The sequence below is a fragment of the Galeopterus variegatus genome, unplaced genomic scaffold, assembly GCF_000696425.1.
Source record: "Galeopterus variegatus unplaced genomic scaffold, G_variegatus-3.0.2 Scaffold3318, whole genome shotgun sequence".
Taxonomy (NCBI): domain Eukaryota; kingdom Metazoa; phylum Chordata; class Mammalia; order Dermoptera; family Cynocephalidae; genus Galeopterus; species Galeopterus variegatus.
Window position 1 is genome coordinate 62,543 of NW_007729429.1, and position 9,494 is coordinate 72,036.

The window sequence follows — 9,494 nt, forward strand, 5'->3', positions numbered from 1 at the left end:
GCCGCGCTCCTGCCTGCGGGGCGCCCAGCTTGGCGTTCCGGGAGTCGGGCTTCTCAGGAATGTGGCCGGGAGGGCGGAGCTGGCAGGATGGGAAGCGCCCATCCACCTTATCGCTCCGGCCAAGGCCGGAGCCCTACGGGTGAGGCAGCGCCGCCGAGCCGGGTTTCCTGCCTCGAGGGTCCGGGTGTGGGGCGGGGGGCTGGGACCCCGCGCGCTGCTTTTCCAGCTGCCCTCGGCCGCCTTTGCACTGTCGGTGCGATCGCGGTGGCAGCTTGGCCCGCAGCTCCTCGTGGTCCCCGGGCTTCCCCGCGCGGGCTGAGCCGGAGCTGCCCGCTTCCAGCAGTGTGTCTTTCTTTGTGTGTGTTTGTGCTTTTCTTATAAGTAATCTCCTAGGTAGTATGTCCGGGTGGGAGTGTGTGATAATGCCCCAAGGAAATAGTGGTTTCGAGGAAGTTAAAAATGTTCTCTCACTGGGGTGAGACCATTTCCTAGGAATTCTTGGTGCCTTCCTGGTTCTCGCGGTTCCAAGGTGAAGTTTGGGATGGGCCAAGCTAGGAGGTGACCGGGTCGTGTGTTGTGTATTCGCACCACCCTCTCTTTCACCCCCAGCCCTCTCTGGTTGTTACAGGCGGAAAGTCAGTGGTTGTGGTAAAGAAAAGAGAGGTGGAATTCTTCATTCTTAGAATTTACTCTTTGTGAGAGGTTTGAGTGATTTCTTCTTTGGGTTTTTAAAAAAGAAAACTTAGATATCTTTCTGCTTTTGTCAGCCTGGAAGGTGTGGCGTATATTGGGAGGGAATGCAGGTAACAAAGACATTTTTTACTTTATTAAGAGTACTGATGGTGAAATATTCTTTCTGGTTTCCGTTTCACCTATTCGTCGTTAACTGGGGGTACTTCAATGGCTAATTTCATTTCATTTCATGTTTATAATGACATTAAAGTTCAGAGAACTGTAACAAATGTGATTGTCGCCTTTCACATTGAGTAAATGAACAATAATTGCTGCAGCAATATTCCATGGGATTAGAAACTGCAGCTACAACCTTTGTATCCAGGAAGAGAGGATGTTTATGTAATGAACATTTACAGCATGTTCATTAGTGTCTTAGAAAAATCTCACTAAGAGGTGAGATTGGTTTACGTTTAGCAGGCTGGAGAATCAGGGATGCTGTCACTTTGCTGTTTCCCAGCGTTGACAGTCTTAAGTCACCGATGGCAAAGCAAAACAATTTATAGCTAACCCTTTCTTTGGGTGCTAGTCCAATGGTTTGTGTGTTTGCGCGGGGGGGGGGGGAACCGAGGAATGGGAGAGGTTGAGGAACGGAAGAATAATTCTGGGTTCCAGTATTGAGAGAAAGTGTAACCTAAAAGATTTAAACCACAGACATTTAAGGGTTCTTTTTGTTGTTGTTTTGTTTTGTTTTTTGAGGGAGGAGCCATCTGAATGTATTTTAATCCATGTTAATTATTTAACTAAGATATTGGAACTTTTTTGGGAAGTAGTATTAGAAACCATTAAGATAATGGTAATTGCTGTTTTCCTAATGATTTCGTTCTTTTTGTTGTTGTTTTGTTTTTTGAGGGAGGAGCCATCTGAATGTATTTTAATCCATGTTAATTATTTAACTAAGATATTGGAACTTTTTGGGAAGTAGTATTAGAAACCATTAAGATAATGGTAATTGCTGTTTTCCTAATGATTTTCTAGAATTCATTTGTGAAGAAATACTTCTTTTATGAATAGTACAGTACATAGATGATCTAGATATCAAAGAAGTAAAGCAAGAAGGTATACATGAGAAGACATGTGTATGAACCTAAAGAGTTTGAGTCATACAGACTTGAGTGTGTGTCTTTTGCTTTGTCATTTATTGGCTGTGAGAACATTGCCAAAATATTCAGCAGTCTGAGCCTCAGTTTTCTCACCATTAAAATGGGTCTCATTTCACACACTATAATTTTTTAATTATGAGAAAGATCTTAGCGTTGTATGTAGCGCATATTATGTGCTTAGTTAATGGTAGCTGTTATTGTGTCATTGTGTACAGTTCTCTAATATGCTTAAATGAAATGGGAATTCAGACTCAGGGGAAGTCAGTGTGGGAAGGATTGATAAGAGCAGTATGTAGGCTTAGTGGTGGGGAGAATGGAAACGTCATATGTGAGTATGGGGGAAGTCATATGCTGTCTTGGAAAGAGGGGGCAGGCAAAGGCGGGAAGTGGCATGGACAGGTGACTTGGGGCGAGTGGAAGGAAGGAACATAGGCTCTGAAGTTGAGGAGACTCTTTGAAGAGGTAGGAGCCAGACCACCTGGATGGAGTCGCAGCTCTGCCACTTGCTGCATGTATAATCTTGGGCAAGTTACTTAACCTCTCTGTACCTCAGTTTTCCCCATCTGTAAACTGTAGAAGCATATGTGCCACATACAGTGGGGAAAAGTAAATGAGTTAACATTTAATGCTAACATGTCAAAAAATGTAGAGCAATGTCTAGTACACAGTAAGGCTCCATACATTATTATTATAATTGTATTAATTTTAGATTATGGAGCTGAAGTGACTGTTTAGAGTCGCTGTTTATTGTCTTGACTCCTGGGAAGTTAAAATTCATTCTACCGTGATAGTAACTGGAGAGAAAGAGCAGTATAATCATTTTAATGATCAGAAGTCAGTTCTCTTTTTAGATTAGGATGACACAAATTGGTTTTATTTAATAATCCTGAAATACCACACAGTTTTTACAGTTTTCAGTATATATTTTTCTATTATGTAATCTTGAGTAGAAAAAATGTAATAAACAAATTTGAGAATGGAGAATTTAAAAACAACTTTATCTTTAGCCCTGACTTTCTTTGACCTTAGATTTAGTTGTTACATTCTACGCACATGAAGAGCTGCAAAATTAGGAAATTAAAGTAATATATTGAGGTACCTTTTCCTTTTTAAAAATGAATATGACAGACCATAAAAATCCATGATAGAAATGTAAGTTATTATGTTATTAAGAGTATACATGTGTACATGACCTCCTTGTTTCTGTTGCTCATAGTTTTTTGAAAAATGTTTTAAGTTCTGTTGGTAAGTAGAACACCTAAATGATGAGTAAACTCTAATTAGGAAATGATTTTAACATTGTACAGAGTGGAAGGGAGAGACAGTTGGATCTCTTGGGTGTAGGTCTCCCTACTCAGGTGACTCTGGGTAGTCTCTCACTTTAGGTGATGAATGTCGATTCTATTTCGAGTTGGGGAAACTTCTTTGTATCAGTTGTGAGTTAATTTTAAGAAATGATGGAGTAGTAATTGGTTTTTTGGGTTAATGCTTTATCTGGCAACTCTGAGAAGAGACCATACATGTTTTACCAGTTTCAGTTCTTTTAGTGTTCTAACTTTTTATTCAGCAGTTTGTCAGATTTTGGGCAATGTAAGGGTTAGCTGGTTTTTCACATCTTGAGTTTTACTCAGTTTTAAAACCTGTTCGTTTGGACCTGACTCAAACATTGCTTTTTACCTTGAGTTTGTCTTTTGCTAAGTGCGTTTTCATTGCCTTTTCCTGGGGCAAAGATCCTAATTGAGATTTCAAGAATTTTTTGTCTTGAAAGTTTATTTGTTTTAATAGTTAATTGATCCACGTGCAAAGGTTGTGAATTTAAATTCCCAAATTGCTGTTCCATTTCTCCATTTTGAAGACTTTCTGCAAGTAGAAGTCACTAAGAATAGTCACTAAGAGTAAACTGTTAACTTTTTATGTGAATTTGAAACTCTGTACTCTAGACTTTATTTTTAGTATGCAAATTATTGTTTTGCATTAATTTATAAATGAATTGTTAGCATTGAAATTGTTTTACATTAATTACAAATGAATCATTAGCGTTTAAAAATTAGACATCTCTCCCAGTGGTAATACATACTAGAGATTTCTTTGTTTTGGTAACATTACAAATTCTAGGCATACCAGGAACAATATTTTCTTATAGAGGATAACTGATTTTGTCAGAAGAGAAGCAGAAGGAAATTCTAACCTGAGATTTCTTGACTTAAAACTCTTATTTATGTGTTCTGTCCTGTGTGTGTATCTGTGTGTCTGTTTTGGAATGTGCAAGTTGTAGGAGTTCAGTGAGGACACTTCTGTTGAGTAGGTCAAGAATGCTGCTTTTTCTTGGTAGTTGACAGGCTACTTACGTGCTGGAAAATGGGTTTTTAATTCATCTGTATTGCTGAAATATCATGGCCATTCCTAAACTTTGAAATGAAAAGTAGTCTGTTTAATTCTGTTAGGAAAATAAATTGATAGCTTTAAATTGGGGGCAGGGGAGAACTTTTGAATTACTTTTTTTTTGAAAGAGACTTCTAAAAAGTGGTGTAGTTTTTAAATATTTTAAAGTTTCCTTTTTCAAATTAAAATTGGTCTGAATATTGAAACAGATTTGGCGATGCCACGTGGGCATTTTTTCCTTTTGTTTTTTTGGAGTGGAGGTGGGGAAAAATAGTCTTTAGGCTTTTAGTTCCATTGTGTCTACCTTACTGAAAAGTGATAATGAATAAAAGATACTCTGACTGTAGACAGTGTGGAGTTAATAGTCATTGAATCATTTTGAAAGGTCTTGATCTTGAGTTACTTTGGGTAGAGCTGCTGTGTCTGTGTTTGGGATTGAAACTTAGTTTAAATTTATGTCCTTAATAGGTCTTTGATTTATTTCTATTTTGTAAAGAAAAACGTGTCTCAAAGAAGCAAAGAAATGTAAGTTATCTAAAATTGTGATATTGGAGACATAATTAGACTGAGTTCCTTGATGTCTGGTAAATTATGTTTTAGTTTTAGTGTTCTGTAAAAGCCATGTGATTATTTATTAGTTACGTAGCATTAAATAGATAATGCTTAAATAGCATTAAAACATAATTTAAATAAAAATATTATAGTCAGTTTATTCGTTGTTTAATATTGCCAACTAACATCATTCTCACCCCGTGATGATGTATGATGTTTCTTTCTCGGAGAAAGAACTCTATTTATATACATATAAATAAATGTTCAGTACTAGGAGTATGAATATAATTGTCAAAATGACATCTGATGTTGCTTTTTTAAAAACTTTACCCAGATTTCCCAAATGTCTAACATTTTAAAATTTACTTTATTCTCCCAATATATACACGTTTTTAAAAAAAAGTCATTTGAGTGTAAGTTTAAGACATAATGCACCCCTTATCCTTAAGTCTCTGTATTTCCTAGAGACAAGGGCATTTGCTTATATCAACATAGTATAATAACCAATCCCAGAATTAACGTTAATATATTGCTGTTCTGTAATCTGTAGAATTTTTTTCATATTTTCCTAGTTGTCCCAATCATGTCCTTTGTAGCAAAAGAAAATCTCAGGTTATTCAGTGCATTCTGTTTCCATGTCTTATTTAATTTGGAACCGTTCTTTAGCCTTTGGGTTTTATGATATGGATGTTTTTAAAGAATACAAATTAGTTATTTGTAGAGTTCCCTCAGTTCAGATTTGACTGATGTTTCTTCATGATTAGATTTAGGTTGTGCATTTTTTTTTTGGCAGGATTAACAAAAATGATGTGTTCTCAGTGCATTGTATTAGGAGACATAAGGTGGATGTTGATTTGACTACATACATGCTTACCTTTTGATTCATCAATCCCAAATCTAGGAATTTACCCTGAAGATACACTTCCAACAGTATGAATTACACATGCCCAAGGTTGCAGCATTATTTGGAATTACAGAAATTAGAAGTAACCTATACAATAGGAGAATAGTTGAATAAAATATGGTGCATTCACCCAGTGGAACATTATGCTGCTTTAAAAAAAAAAAGAGAAGGGTCTTAATGAATTGATGTGGAGTGCCTTCCAGGATATATTGTTCAGTGAAAAATAAAGTACAAAAGTATCCACCGTATGTATACTGTACTACCTTTTGTGTAGGAAAGAAGGGGAAATAAAATACATATGTATTTGCTCAATGGGCCCAAACCAAAACATGACAAGGATAAATCAGAGATTGATGAGATTGGTTTGTTACCTAGAGAAGGTGGGTAGGAATGAGATGGAAGGTATAGAAGGGATAGAAGGAGTAGGGGCAGCAACCTGTCTGAGGGTTTGGAACCAAGTTTCACGTGTTCAGTATATAAACAGCAAACGCACCAATAAAATCAATGATGAAGAAAAAAAGAAAAACAACTTAAGGTGTAATACAAACAAATGAGCCAAACCTCATTTTTAATGAATAATATAACCAAACCAAAGAGTCCTGAAAGGAAAACCTAATTTAGGAACTTGAACCCAGTATTTGGACTATATCCTCAGGATAATGACAAAAAGAACTCCAACACTGAATTCTAGTCAAGAAGGTTTTGTTTTTTGTTTACCGAGGCATGAGTTTACACTTTTGAAGCAATTTTCTAAATTAGGATTAAGCAAATTAAGTAAATAAATACATTGTGGAAAATGGGGGCTAGTTTCTCAAGTGTAGAAAGGGCAAAGGTTAGAATGAACTCTGTAATATTTGATTGGAATTCAACGTATTGGCATAAACTCATGGTTTTAAAAGTATATAGAGATAGAAATAGATGTGTGTGGATATACATGCATAAATCTATACATCTGTTTTCCAGCTCTGTCTGCAGAGAGGATCTAGAAACAGTGACACCCCATTAGTGAAGAGATAACCTAGCACCAGATCTTGGTTTCTAAATACCATTTTCTACTAGAAGGAACCTTAGAGAAATGACTGATTCCAGGGTTGGGGTAGGAAAAAAATACAAGATAAGCATGGAGCATTTTTTAGTGCCGGAAAATTTGCAAGTGCTCAAAAATAAAATGGGGGGGGGGGCGTCGTATCAAAGAGATATAGGAGCCAAACTGGAAGAACTCCTATTGGCTGACTCTGTAACAGTTTAATCATTAAAGTGAGGCAATAATTGATTATTGCCAATCAATAAAGTAAGGATCTATGAATCCATAGTGATAAATAAATGATTGAGAAGTTCTTAATGAAGAAGTCCTGCTAATAGGGGAAGTGGTGTAAGGGAAATGGCAGCATTAGAAAATCACCTGTTGGCATTCGTAATAATTGATTCAAGTAAGAATCATAAATGGATGTTAAAAATTTGGAAAAATGGATGAAAATTTGAAAGTGGATGGATGTTTGATAGTCTCAAAGTATGTTCCCATATGATATTACTAATCAAGGGGAAAAATAACTTTTAAGGGAGAAACTTGCTGATACCACACTTGATCACATGATCAAACTATTACCCTAACTAGACACTGAATGATATTAAGCCTAAAACTTGGTTCCATTAAATGCCTTGTCTTGGTAGGGAAAAATTGATAATTTTAGGTTAGGCCAATACAAGTTTTGGCCTTTAGCCCTAATCGTTAGCTTAATAACTTTTTCCCTTTGCACCAACTTTTGCTATATAGATGTATTTTGTTTTATTCTGTATTCTGTGGTGGTTTTGGAAGGTAGACTCTCTTTTTTTTTCTACTAAAATGAACCTTAAAACTATTCACATTCTTAAATATAATTAATTATAAAATCAGAATGATAGTGCTTTATTCCCAGTTGTGGAAAATGGGGAATTTAGCAGATTTGTTTGCTCTGTTTCCACCCCCCTTTTGATAAATTTAATATCTTTATTTAAAACAATCAAAAGTGTGTAAGATTGCACTATTTTTAAAAGTTGTTTTTGTCTTTTGCATTCTGTTTTGTTATAATTGCAGTAGTTAATACTAAGTGGAGTTAATACCTCTGTCATTAAGTGTTATTGCTTTTATTTGCTATTTCTGTCATACCAGTTTCAGTGCTTACAAGCACTCCTCATCAACGATTTTTGTTTTTTATTTTTAAAATTTTGGTTTTAGGTTGACAGATAAAATTGTATGTATTATGTCCAACATGATGTTTTGAAGTATATACACATGTGAAATGACTAAATCTAGCTAATTAACATTCATTGCCTCACAGTTATTTTTGTGGTGAGAATGCTTAATGTTCACTCTCTTAGCATTTTCATGAATACAGTGTATTGTTATTATTTATTTATTTTTTTGTCTTTTTCGTGACCGGTAAGGGGATCGCAACCCTTGGTGTGGTGTTGCCCACACCACGCTCAGTGAGCGCACCGCCATTCCTATATAGGATCCGAACCCGCGGGGGGGGGGGGGGGGGGGGGGGGGGGGGGGGGGCGTCGCTTCGCTCCCAGCACCGCACTCTCCCGAGTGCGCCACAGGCTTGTCACCAGTGTATTGTTATTAACTATAGTCACCATTTTATACAGATACTTTTTATTTATTTATTTATATTATTTTTTATTTTTTTGATGGCCAGGGATCCAAACCCTCAACTCTGGTGGTATCAGCACCACACTCTAACTGACTGAGCTAATGGCCAGCCCAGTACAGATAGTTTTTAATTTTGAATTGTGATTTAAAGAGCATTTTAAAGTTCTTTTTATTGAAAAGATATTTACTGTTGCACGATGAATGATGATTTGGCTGGGTATAAAATTATTGGGTCCCAACATTTTTATATTAAAACAGTGGAAGTACTTACTTTATCTTCATTTGCCTGGCCTCAGGTTTCTATTCTGCAGAAATAACTTTTCTATTTGTATGCTTACAACATTCTCTTATCATTGGAATAGGGAACATTTATCTGTATATGAGTAGAAGTTTTTCTCTGTTCACTAGTTTTCCCGGGAAAATGATGAAGCACTCTCAGGTCTGGGAAGGTTTTCTTTATTTTCATATTCATTTTCTCAGTTATCTTCTGAAATACCTATTTTTTGTGCATCGATTCTTTGAATCTTAATCATTGAAAAAGATAATATACTCTCCATTCTAGGTAGATTTTTTCAAATTTGCCTTCTCTATCACTGATGAAATTACTGGATGTCAAATGTAATTTCTGTCTCCAAAGCAGATATAATGTCTGTGATTTCTCAGTCTGATAGTAAATAATGGTAATGTTCACTTGCCTTAAGGCCACAGACTGGTGTTTTTCTAACGCTTAATACTGTTTAATGAAACACCTTCAGGGGGAGGGGTTGTTGTGTGGAAGAATATATATATGTTTTTCTTTTTGTTTATCCAAGAGGAGTTGCTCTTGGTGTTTGTTGGAAGTAAAAAAGTGGTCATCCCTCAGAATTTCCTTGGGGTACTGAGATATCCATTCTGTTGTGATGCTGAAGGGCAAGTTGTTGCTGGGGAGCTTCAATTTTTTGGAGTTAAAAGGGATAGTTTTTAAGTTTTTAAATCCTTCTTGTCTCAGCTTTCTCCACTGAGGCAAGTATAAGAGACTGGGAGACAGTTGTGTGTTTGTTAAGCTGTAAAATGCAGGTTAAGGCTAAGATTTTTCTAGCTGTAGATATGGAAATTGAATGGCCTAGAGGCAGAGTCCTTCGTGTGTGCGTGCGTGCGTGTGTTTGTGTGTGTGTGTGTGTGAGAGAGAGAGAGAGAGAGAGAGAGA